We start from the raw sequence: 12,345 nt of genomic DNA on the forward strand, positions 1-12,345 counted from the left end.
TTCCTCTTTCATATACCCTGAACGCTCCTGACTTGTGAACAGGAATTTTAGCTGTTGTAGACACACACAATTCCCTTAATCTGCTACGTGCCTAAAAAATGATTCCGTAATACACAGATGTTCTGTCAAATACGCAGAGCAAAGCAACAGCAAGTGTTGACTCTTCCTGCAACTTTCCCTAACGTCTAAGTTGACTTTCTGTTTAGTACCTGCTGTTGTCAAGTTTTCTGTTCCAGGATTCTTCTATAAGCAATGTTTCTGCAATCAAAATGCTTGCCCAAAGCAGCTGATTTAAAAAGAGAGAACATTTCCCCAGTATTCTGATATATAGCAATTAATCAACATATACTAAAAGAATTCAGTTTTTTTTTTCCCTCTAGGAATTTATGGACTTGTTTTTCTTTTAAGGGATTAGTTAGAGAAGCCTACATATCTTCTCTGCTTAGCAGATAGATGACTTCACAATGACTAGATAGTAGCAATGTATTCTCCAGAAACGTCCATAGAAGTGGTAGATGGGGACTTGCAGCAAGATCCTGTTAGTAAAATGAACCATCCCAGGGGAGCCCTGTGACTCAGTGATTCTAAAACTCAGGTTTTCCCTTCCTTGGCTGGCCAGAGCAGTCATCGATTACGGGCTTATGCCAGCAGTGACCGACAATGCGATTCCAGACCTGGTCACAGAGGGAGACTGACAGCTGTGCCCACCCCATCTTCGATCCCGTTGTGGTAGCCTGTTCTGGGGGAGGGCAGGGGAGGAGAGGCTTCTCCTGCTGTCACAAGTCCTGCATGGTGCTTGGGGCTGCAGGATCCTGGGGGTCCGAGGCAAAACCTAGCCCTGCAGCACCTGTCAAGCGCTGTGCTAAGGGCAAGTAATGGATCGATTGCACAGCTGGGCAATGGCAGAGCTATTCATGTATCAAGTCCTCTTAGCTTTCATTCCCATCTTTTCTTCAGTTATATGGTAGCTTCTTAACTGTGCTGTCATTTGGCTCACAGAGCGTGAATAATTCATAAAAATGCAAATGTCAGTGAATATTATAGGTTATTAACCAAAAGTGGGAAGACTTTTTAGTCTTAAGTTAATAATAAGTTAGTAATAATTTATCATTCTGAATTTTGATAAAGAACAGGTCACCTTTTTCCTTTATTTTTTTATTTTTATTTTTTAATAAAAATATTGTCAGAACAAAGGAAAATGTTCTCTGATTTAGAAATGAGAAGGTGATTTCTCATGAGTTTAAACAGTAGAAATGCAAGGCTGGAGGGGATCAATTCGACACCAGCTCCAAAATACCGTGATTATAGGCAGTGCCAAAATGCATGTCCAGTTTCAAAGGCTCCATCAAACATTTGTCCATGCCTCCCAGTGCCCCAACACAGAAGACTTGCTGGTCACTTTATCACTGAAGCAAGGCTTATAGTAAAAGGCAGGTAGCCACAACTGCAGCATGCCACAAGAAGAGTGAAGCAGAGACAAAACCGTGGGTTTTCTGAGTCTGCAAGCATCTTAGGTCTTAGGTGGATATTTGTCAGGCAGGTCTGATGGTGGGAGTTAGAGCTTGCCTCTTTCTGCATCTCTGTTCCTCCTTTGCCTCTTCCGTCAGCCCTGTCTGATACGGAGGAAGAATTTGGTGCTGAGCAAAGCTTTGTACTGGTCAGTAAAACCCAGTAACTGTTTCAATACTTCAGGATGACATCGGTTTTATGTTTTAAGTAAAGGAAAATTAGTGAGCTTAGTTAACAAGCAGTAAAGGGTTAAAACTTAGTAGCACATATTCTTTGGAAAAAAAATGTAGGGAGGAGGGTTGTGGTACCTGATTTGTTTATTTTTGTAGCTGAGGTTTTTTCCTCTTGTGACGCCAGCTTGCCGGAGCAGTGCTCCATACACAGAAGGTTCATTTACAGTGGCAGGCAGGCAGCTGTGCTCTCAGCTCTATTTAGTTTGTGTTGTGATTGATGACTTGAGTGGGAGATGTGAAGAGTGAATTAACAGCTTTAGTAAAAACACATTGTTTGTCTTCCTATTGACTTTCCACTTCTTGCTACCTTGCTGCCTTACCTCTCTCGGGTCGCCATTTTCATCTGTCTTGCTCTCTCACTGTGTCTCCTGGCTTTGAGGACTGCCTTCCCTCCTTGATTTTTTTATTTTTTTTTTTTCTCTTAATGCGCACTAGTTCTCTGAACAAATTAGAAATCATTGCTTCTGCCGCCTGGGATTTGGGCGGAGGCCTGCTTCCTGTCCCGGGCACTGTTCTGAGGTGTGAAAGCCTCAGGAATTCAGTAATGCCCCTCGGTGAATAATTCATATCTGGAAGGAAAGAAGCCTTCAAACACCTTTTCCAGCTGTGTTTGTCCTAAAAGGTGACTGAAGGAGATTGCCAATACCTCCCCCTTGCTTCCCAAGTGATAACAGGTTTAGCTTATCTCTCACAGAAGTGGTGTAGGGTCCCCCCTTAGGAAGCCCCACTCCAGCCTACAGCCACCTACCAAAACACAGGGATGGAGTCACGGCCAGCCAGACCTGGCTCTGTAGAAGATAGTTCTGGAAAAGAATCAAAGTAGGGCATGTTCGAAGGGTAGTCAAGTTGTTAGGCTACTAGCCAGGAATTCAGGAGACTGATGTGGAGGTTTTCTGTCCTGTAGGCTTTTTGTGCTGCCTTACCACTGTAACAGAAGCAGTGTCACTTTCCCACACAAAAAATGTCCTAATGGTATTTGTTTCTTCCCTTTTGTTTCTTCCTAGTGCCTGAACGTACACTATATAACTTTACTAACTCTGAGTGTAGAAAAGTGAATTGTATCATTCCTAGCATGAGATATATGTGTGTGGAGTTCTTGCTCTTCTCTTTTTATTGTTTAAACATTTTAAATGCCACAGAAGCAGGGATAAATAAGATCTCAACGGATTGTGTAATTTCTACCCCGATGCAAGGCCAGACAACTCATATTTATGAGTCCTCACAGATGTCTTCCTGCTCATTCTTATTCATCCACAATGATGAACTCCCTCCAGGCCAGGCATTCTTGACTTCTACCATCCCAACCATGGCTTTTTTTCCTTATTTTCATAATTCTGGAATATTCTATGATGAAATTTAATCTGCATTAATTTTATTTATAAAATATCTTGACACTAGACTGCCTTTCCTCTCTGCAATATCTTTTTATTTATTATTCTGTCTGCTTTCTGTATTCTTTTCTACAGGCTAAGCAGTCCATGTCATGCCTGGGTTTTCATCCAGTTGCAATAACTCCTCTTCTTTCTTGAAAAGCAGCACACCAAAATTTGGCATTGTGCTCCATCCATGTAGGCTGAAAATGAAACTTCCAGCCTGTTCCCAGTGGACTACAGGCTGACTATCTGTCCCAGTCTGACATTCATCTTTTTCAGAGGATGACCTGCTGACTGTGGCTGACCTTACTGCATCCCTTTATGCAAACCTGCCATCCAACCAACAGCTCCCTGGCTGGTGTTTGCTAGGCTGATTATTCCTGTGTACTTGTAGCAACTTGCACTTGTCCTTATGGAGCAGCATCCTCGTCTTTACAGACCAGTTATCTTATTTGGGTGGAATCAAGTCTGTCCACCAACGTATTGCTTGTCCCCTTTATCTTCATGTCAATCACCAATTAATAACCTCATTCTCTCGCTCTCCTGACTACTGCCTGCCTACTCCTGATCATATAGCCATAATAAAATACTCATAGCATCCCTGGCAGTATCCTAGCTTCTATTTGCAATGAACATTGATAAGTAATCTCTTTTCTTACCAGTTTCATACCTGAACTCTTAAATTTTAATCTAGGACTTGGTCAGTGTGATTGTAAGAAAATATCAAAAGCTTTACGAGGGTAAAGTTATGGGATATATTCTCCTTTGTATACCCACAAAGCCTGATACCATATCACGGGGGGAAATTAGAGTAGTTTGATATTATTAGCTCTTAACAGGGGTTCACACTGACTGCCACTACTGGACCTATTTTCTTTTCAGTGCTTACAAATAGATTATTTAATTATATGTGCCAGTGTTTTTTGATAAACGAAGTATGTTGTCAGGCCTGCAGATTCCCAGCTGCTCTGGTTTCGCTCCTTTGTAAGAATAATCACCATTTTCTCCCTTCTGCAGCTTTCTGATATGTTGTCGGTCCTCCAGAGATTTACAGAGATAGGCAGTTGCCAGGGGCTCTGGGATCTTAGCAGTCTTCCTCAGGTTTTTGTATGTCTTAGCATGAGTTGAACGTATTTAACCTACCTAAGTACTATCTAACCTGTCCTTTCCTTGTTCTTTCCTTAGTATTAACTAAGATTGCTATTTGTGATTTACCTTCTGAATTTTGGCATATAAAAAGCTTTAAGTACTTTAGTCTTAATACTACCTGTCAATAGATCCTTATTGGCTTAATGGACAAGTCTTTTCTTTACAATTTCTCAAGATACTACTTCACTTAATATGACATCAGAGGCTGCTTTAGGGATTCCTTTGCATCCTTTAGGGTAGGAAAAATGTTACTCTTCCTTAATGAAAGCTGAAATAATCACGCATCTAAGAGCAAAGCCTTAAGATATCTAATATCTCAGTAGTCACAAAAAAACACCACCACTTGTAACATTTCCTACATTGTGTAGGAGTATAGCAAAATACATATAGACCAGCATAATATCTGAGAAACCAGTGTACAACTGGCACACTATTAGCATATTGTTCTTCATCCAGACCACTTTATAAGCTGATGGTGGACCACTGTGTCAAATTGCATTACTTCAAAAGTCTGTGTGTTGTGTCTATTTTGAAATCTGATGGGATTCGATTCCCCAAAGGCAGATTTACACTGAAGCAGAGATGGGCTCTGGTTCTTTTTACTTCACTGGGTAGACATCCAGATGCAGTACGGAATCCTAAAAAATGAGAACTGAATTGAACCACATCCTTTGCTGCCAGGCATAAGGGTGTATCTGAGACTACAAGAAATGAAACATTGGTGAAATTTATCATGGCCTAGTGGGGTTTTGGTGTCAATTTAATAACAAAGCACTGAACTAAATAGAAACAACCAGCAATATCTCTGAGAGGAAAATAACATGGCTGTTGAATTTTCCCGTTAGCGACATGAGTACTCTTCTGTTTTATTGCATCATTTTTGTTCCAGTTAGGGGGTTTGCCTCTACATGCACATGAAATAAGGCTGGAAAGAGAGCAAATACGGCATTAACAGACTTGAACAGAGATGATGACATTTGGCAGTGACTGGTGAAGTGATCAATTACGATGACAGCTTCACCTGCATATAAGAGTCTAAATAGTAGTTAAAATATACATATTAATAAAGGAGTAGTTTTCTTTTAATTTTTTGATGATAAATCTCACATGAAACAACACCCAGATTAATTAATTAGTTACATTAATTCAGAGTTACAGTCTTGTCATTTTCATATTAACTGAGGTAAGGCAAAAAGATATTCAAAGATGAAGTTGTGAATCTCACTATTTTTAGTTTTTAAGAAGCAGAATAGATATTTTAGGAAGTTTTATATTTACTTTTTATTTTTTCTTTTTCCAGCACAGTAGAGCATGTGAAAATGAGAAAGACTATATGCAACACAGTAGTGATCTTTCTTCCTACTGTCAGATAAGGCCGTGTGAATTGATTTTGCAGATATGGCATTGAAAAATAAACAATTATTCTTAACATAGTATAGCTCAGTAGGGAAATGGGAGAACATATTTTTTTTGTTTAAAGTGAAGCTATAGTTTGTGTAAGTTGCATAAAACTATGGTTTGAAATATAATGATTATAAAGCTAATTAGTAATTACTGTTCGTCTTTCAGGAAGAAAGAAAAGGGCAAGGTACTGTACAAACACAGGACAGCTGCACAGATATTATCACAGAATAACAGGCTGAATGGATTTTGAAAGATCAGAGTTTATCATGCTGCCCCAAGGCAAGATTAACTATCCCTGTGTTATTCCTAAAAGATGTTTGTATAAGTCGTTCTTAAAGGCCTCCAAAGATGGACACTCCACAGCTTCCCAGGGCAATTTATTCTGGTGCTTTACCACCCTTCCTGTCACAGAATTTTTTTCCATCATGTTTAACATAAATTTCTCTCACTGCAGTCGAAGCTCTTTATTTCTTTTCCTAACCACCAAAGATACTAGAAAGGAGATTTGCTCTGTCTTGCAACAACCTGGAGCGCTGTTATTTTAGTCCTCCTTTCCTCAGCTTGCTTTTTCTTTTTGGCTAGATGACAGCAATTAATTCAGGCTCTTATAGGTCAGCTGTTCTGGGCCTCTGGTCTCCCTCTCTCATCTTGCTTAAATGTCTTTCTACTGGTTCATCTTCCCTAAAATGCATCTAAAACGGGAAGACAGATCTTCAGCTGGGGTATACTGGCAGATGAAGGATTCCTGCGTGATCTGTATTCTCTGCTCCAGTTTGTGTCCCAGTGAGGTGTTAGTTTTTTTTCAGAACAGATTACATGGTTGATTCATGCTCAGCTGGTGATCCATTGTAACCTCCAAGACCCGTTACGAAAAATAACAGGTCTAACCCTAGCTAATCACTCTGTATTTTGAATTTGTGCAGTTGGTTAATCCTACCTAAGCGCTGTACTTTTGTTTTGCCAAGAGAGACTTAGGGTGCATTTTACAGCTACACAGAAGGTTGAGGTATGGAAGAATAAACTAGCTTAGACAAGATCACACAGGGAGTTTGGGGAAGAGCCAGGAATAATTTCTGAGTGGCCTCCAGAGGCCTCATCTGCAGAGTCTCCTCCCTGGCGTAAGTGGAAAATCATTGAATTGAGCACTGAAAATATGGCAGGCTCTAATACATTTTCATTCTGACTCGTTTTCACTTGTTGCTGTTTTTATGGCTTTCGCTAATGAGACCTAACAAGATGAGTCTGTGCCAGCCATCGATCGGAATCTCCCATGCATTCATTCTGCACTTGACTATCTATAGCTGCATACTAAAGCAAACTGCATGCTAACTGCATACTAAAAGCAAAAGTCGCTAATGTTGCATCATGCACACGCTGCATGAATTACTAGCTTTGTAGGCAGACAGACTGTCAGCCTGTCAGACAGCAGCAACTTTGTATTTCGTGTTCTCCAGTCTACTTCTTTCCTTAAGGAGAAAAAGAGGCAGGCATGATACAGCCAGCAACTGGTATTCATCACGATCCTCTCTAGTTTTGTACTACAAAAAGAGTAGGGGAGTGGGAATGCCACCAAATACTAAACTGCCTCTTTAGGAAAGCCAGCTGGGTACAAAGTTTTCAAATTGATTTTCCCCAGTGATGCTTCAGTGATGCTTGTTGGTGTTAAACACTCTAAAATAACTGGTTATTTCACTAAGTTCTCAAAAGAGAACAAAGTTTCTTAGGAAATCTGAACGGTTAGCTAAATACGAGTTGCCGGGTGATTTTTAAAAATAAGGTATTTCAAAGAAAAATTGCAAACAAGCAAAAGAAGCTTGTAACAAGTAAGAAAATTGGCATGACAGCAGATGAGGTGGGCATACAGCAATACAGTCTGCTGCACATCAGCATGTACAGTTTTATTGTCTTTGGTGTCGTGGTTTGAAATATTTAGCTTGACTTTGTTGCTGATGATTAGAAACATGCTGTTTGTTGTGAAAAGAGCCAAATGCTCTCTATTGTGTTCTATTCTGTTTTTCGAAATTCAGCTATCGTTATGGTCACCAACTTCTTTAAACATTTATTTATTTCCAGAGCAATATTTAAAAAATAGATATTTTCTAACTTCATCTGAAAAGTTACAACTGGTTCAAGTAATACCTTGCTGCTGTCTTGTCCCAGAATACACGGGTGTCATGTTCCCAAGGTTTTGTTTGGTTTCTGGTTCTGGAGAAGAGCTTCCCTTGCAGGTAAACCAGTATTTTAAATGCTGCCAGGGTTACATATGGCCTTTGGGGTAGGTGTGCTTGCTCAGCTCAGCTGCCGGCACAGGTCCATCTTAGGGTTAGAATGCAGGTGAAAAGGACCCAACAGGCACCTTCAGGTTGATTTCTTCTGGGCTGAGGTGAGGCTTAGCCCTGGCTCATGTTATGAGTGCATGTTTCTTTTTGTGATGCTTAGAAAGTCTTTGGGTATGACATGGAGCTGGGCAATTCAGTAAGTCTATCCTAGAATTAAAAAGCTGAAGCTTGATATTGTTTCATTCTTCCAATATATAAAAATTGTAATTTGTGCTGTATTTATCCTAACTGACCATCCAAATTCTTGCTAGAGATAATTCTCTATAATTACTCCTGATATTCCTGTAATCCAAACATAGATCTGGAAATTTATGATCAGAAGCATTTAGCTCACTTTTGAGACACTATTACACTAATGCAAAAGGATGAGTACTCGTAAGTGATGCATTCTCGGACAGACGTCTGGCCAGGTAGAAATTAATCACCTCTGTTTTAGCTGTAGCACTTCCATTACTATGGCTGGTCTAGCTGTGGGTCAGCCAGGGGTGTGTGTTTTGTTTTTGTTACCTTCCTCTATTGCTGTATTGCTTCTGTGCCTTTTGACTAGGGAGCTTTCACAAGCCTCTTTAACCAAGGAAGGAGCAAAGGGATATCAGTTTAAATGATTTGGTTACCACTTAGTGATGCTCGTCTTGTTTCTGTGTTGTGCACCTCATGGATATTTATTAAATACTCCAACGTGTTTATGTGATTTACTGTTGGAGTCAATGAGAAAGATCCCTTTGACTTGAGAGATCTCGTAATATGGCTCAGTAGATAGTGAAAGATATTCCACAAATAATTTCTCAGCAGTTCTTGATGTTTCTGATTCACAGTATGGCTGTAAAACGGATAAAAAGGAAGCAGAACTGCTAACCGCAGCATGCCCTTCTAATTAACTATTTTTCAGATCCTATTTAATTCCTTCCCAGCTGAGCACTAGACAATAATCTCAGCACTAGAAAATATTGTTGTTTTTTTTTTTTTTTTTCAATTAGAGGTCACGTTTAGAAAAAAATGTACCCTGCAATTTTGTACTTACAATCTGCTGGAAGGTGCAAATAAGTGAATTTAGATTCCTTTATGCTCAATGATGCTGTCATAGTTTTCTTTTGATAACTCAAGATTTACTGTTAAAATAACTGGAGCTAATGAGCGGCATGCTTTGGTGTCAGTGCTTCTGCTTGCTAATGAGGAGGGAATTAAGCTTTTTGTCAATGTGCAATTTTCTTGTTTGTCCTTGGCATTGGCAATTGGCATACGCGAAGCAAATAAACCCTCAGCATTCCCTCTGCTGCCATGCCTGTGGGCTGTGCATGCCACGCACCCTTGGAGCCCCTCAGTCCCTTTTTTCTCCTCACTTGTCCCCCCTACAGTGATCCTGTCTGCTGCAGTCCAGAGAGACTGAGTGACTTTTTAATTTTCTTCTCTCCTATTCTATCTTTGTTTTCCTTTCTTCTTTCTCCTTCTGAATGCCAAACTGTGATCCTTCGTTTTCCACCTCATTTTGACTTCACCTCCCTCTTCTCCTCAATCAGTATCTCAGGTCCCTTTCCCCACGTTTAGGGCCTGCTGTAGCCTTCTCTAAAATGCAGCAGTATGAGCCTATTTCTCCCTTCCTTGGCCACTTGGGTATTTCTTGCTGTCTGGGAAAGAAGCCCTTCAGCATGTCAGCAGATTACTCTTAGAAGAAAGGGGGGAGCATGCATGGTAGTTGAGATGAAAGTCATCAGGAGCTGTTTGGTGTAGAGCTAGTTGAAAGTATTAGAGATACCCTTGCTTAGATGCACTGGATTCATTTTCTCCTTAGTGTTTTCTGAATTTCCTCTGAATCCATACTTTCTTGTTGATTATGCCCTGAAGTTTTGATATGGAGCATATGCCAAGTTAAAAACTGGAGAACAGATAGCTAACTACAGGGCCATACATGTTGCTGTTTGTAGGGACCAGGCTCGTAGGTGCACAGCCGTTAGTGGACTACTGAATTGCTGTGGAAATATCCCCTTAATAATGCTGTTTTAACCCAAAGTTTTCTGTACATTGGGACTGAGAACCTTTTCTGAATTTTTCATTTTGGTATTTTCAAGATAGACAAGGAAAGAGAGAAATTTCAAATATTGTTCCACTTGGCCAATTCCTAAACGGTAGAGAAAACATGCATAACACTTTCATGATATAAAAAATAAAATATTAAAACAGTACTGCAAAGTACTGCTGTTCTTTTGATGCAAACTAATCCTGACCATGTTCTCTATAGACTTACCTATAAGCTTCTGACTTCTCTCATCTTTTTTCCTCTCTCTCTTCTCTTGCTGACAGAGCACTGGTCTCATGAGGAAGCCAGGACGTGACCCTGGAGGCTGCAGCATGTGGTATGTGACACCCTGAGATCTTGGCTCTCCTGCTGGTGCCCCTTTTTTAGGGAGCATGGGCACAGCAGCTCTGCCAGGAAGAACAAGGTATGGTGCTCTCTGCTGCATAGGGAGACAATGGAGTGTGACCTACTTCTAACTCTCTGCTACTTAACTCCTAAGGCAGAGACAATATCCAGCTAACCCTGCCCACTTCTGTGGGGAAAATAGGTGGAGGAGGTTGGAGGTCAGGTTGCTCAGGTGGGATGGGACACGTATGAGCACTGCACATACTGTATCTCCCAACAGTGCTGGAACTGGCTATTTTAGTGGCGTTGAGTGCCCTGCAGGCTTGGTCTTGCAGTCATACTGGATCACCATCCATGTGTAAAGGATAAAGAGAAAATTATTTGGAAACAAGTCAGTGTTAGGGAGTTTCTGTGATTCAGATCTGAGCTGCTGCTGTGACATTCCATAGTTAGAAATGTGGAAACTAGCTAAATCGACTAAAAATTCTGCAATCTCCACTGGAAGTCCAGTGAGACCACCTCATCTTGAGAGCCTGTCCTTACCCTGTGATTATATCTTACATACTTGGCTGCTCCTGCATGGAAGAAATGCCTTCTCTTAGCTTTGGGTTCGGTTCAGATGCCAGTTCTCACAAGGGCTAAATTTAAATATGGGTTTGAACATACGTGCAGTTGGGACAGAAACCCCACCCATCCTTATTGTTTCACGTCTGCATGGGGTGAGAAGGACAGGGCTTTCTTTCCCTTTTTGCCTGCCGATAATTTTGAGGCTGTGACCAGCTCTGGCTGCAGACGCATTAGAGAAGTGGATCCCAGGCATTTGGTGGGTCCTTGGCTTTCACTGTGTGGCTTGCAGTCAGCTCTTGCCAGGACTGATTGTACAGCTCAGTCGCAATGTTTAAAGGGAGATAACAAATCACCCATAGAAATGATCTGTTTTAACTGCCATGGTGTGGTATATGCACTTTTCCAACGTGTAAGTACTACCAAATATTTCTGCCAGCAACAACAGCAATGCAGAGCTGATTCTCAGAGAAAGCTCAATCCAAAACAGGCTAGGAAATCACATTTGGTAAGCGCTCTGAAAGCCTTCATGGCCTGCAAGTAGGGAGGGGTGAAAGGATAGCAATAAGGAAAAAAAATCCTGTGAAAGAATAGAGAAAGCTGTTTCTACCTCGAATATAGCTGGTAATTGCAATGAACACCAAAGTGGTACAGCTGGGAAGATCATTTGCACCTCCTGGTGGTAAATTGAAAAATCCTGAAAAGTGTCAAGATCAGATGTGCAAACATTTACTGTGCTTGGAATAACCTGTAATAAGACAGCAGCAGCTTCCTGAAATCTGTTTTAGAGGAAAGATAAATATATATATAAAAAAAAAAAAAGCAACATACTGAAGACTTAGAGCTCTTCATTTCTGAATCAAAAAGAGATCCACAAGGAGTATTGTTTTTAAAAGCCGAATCCCCAATTAAACCATCTTAATACTCAAATTTCCAATGCGTATCTTGCAAGGGAACACAGCAATGCAAAATAAAACCAGGAAAAATGTTCCTAGTTTTGTGCCGCACAACAGGGACTGCACATGCTCTGCTGTTTCACCCACACCGATGCAATATACCTACAAATACAAGACAGCTGGAAAATGCTGGTTTCATTAGAAAATAATAGTGCCCAGTAGCCTTAACATCTTGACTCCAAGGGTGTTGTTTAGCGCTCTGATTAGCTGCAGGCTTCCTGTGTGTCTCCAGCTCCTGTTACTCAGTTGGTCATTTGTAAGATGCCATTTTAATAAGTATCAAATAAGGTAATATGCACCTATGGACCCCAAATATCTCTAAGGACTCATAGGAGTGTCTATTCTTATTTGTCTTGCTATGAGTGGCCTGAACACTCACACAAAAGGACTTCTCTAATTTTGAAGTACGTAATCAGGTACAAATCAAGTACGGGATTTTCCATTTCTTCAGACATTATA

The 12,345-nt window shown here is 40.6% G+C and overlaps 1 long non-coding RNA gene across 1 annotated transcript; it reads right to left on the reverse strand.

Annotated features, from left to right (window-relative positions):
* Window positions 1–892: 892 nt before the first annotated feature.
* On the reverse strand, window positions 893–10,382 carry LOC310900527. Its single transcript, XR_014585199.1, has 3 exons — window positions 10,250–10,382; window positions 1,818–4,902; window positions 893–1,613 (listed from the first exon to the last, which is right to left on the reverse strand). It is a non-coding gene; the product is annotated as an uncharacterized lncRNA (long non-coding RNA).
* Window positions 10,383–12,345: the final 1,963 nt, after the last annotated feature.

The sequence above is a fragment of the Anser anser genome (genome assembly GCF_964211835.1).
Source record: "Anser anser genome assembly, chromosome: 5".
Taxonomy (NCBI): Eukaryota; Metazoa; Chordata; class Aves; order Anseriformes; family Anatidae; genus Anser; species Anser anser.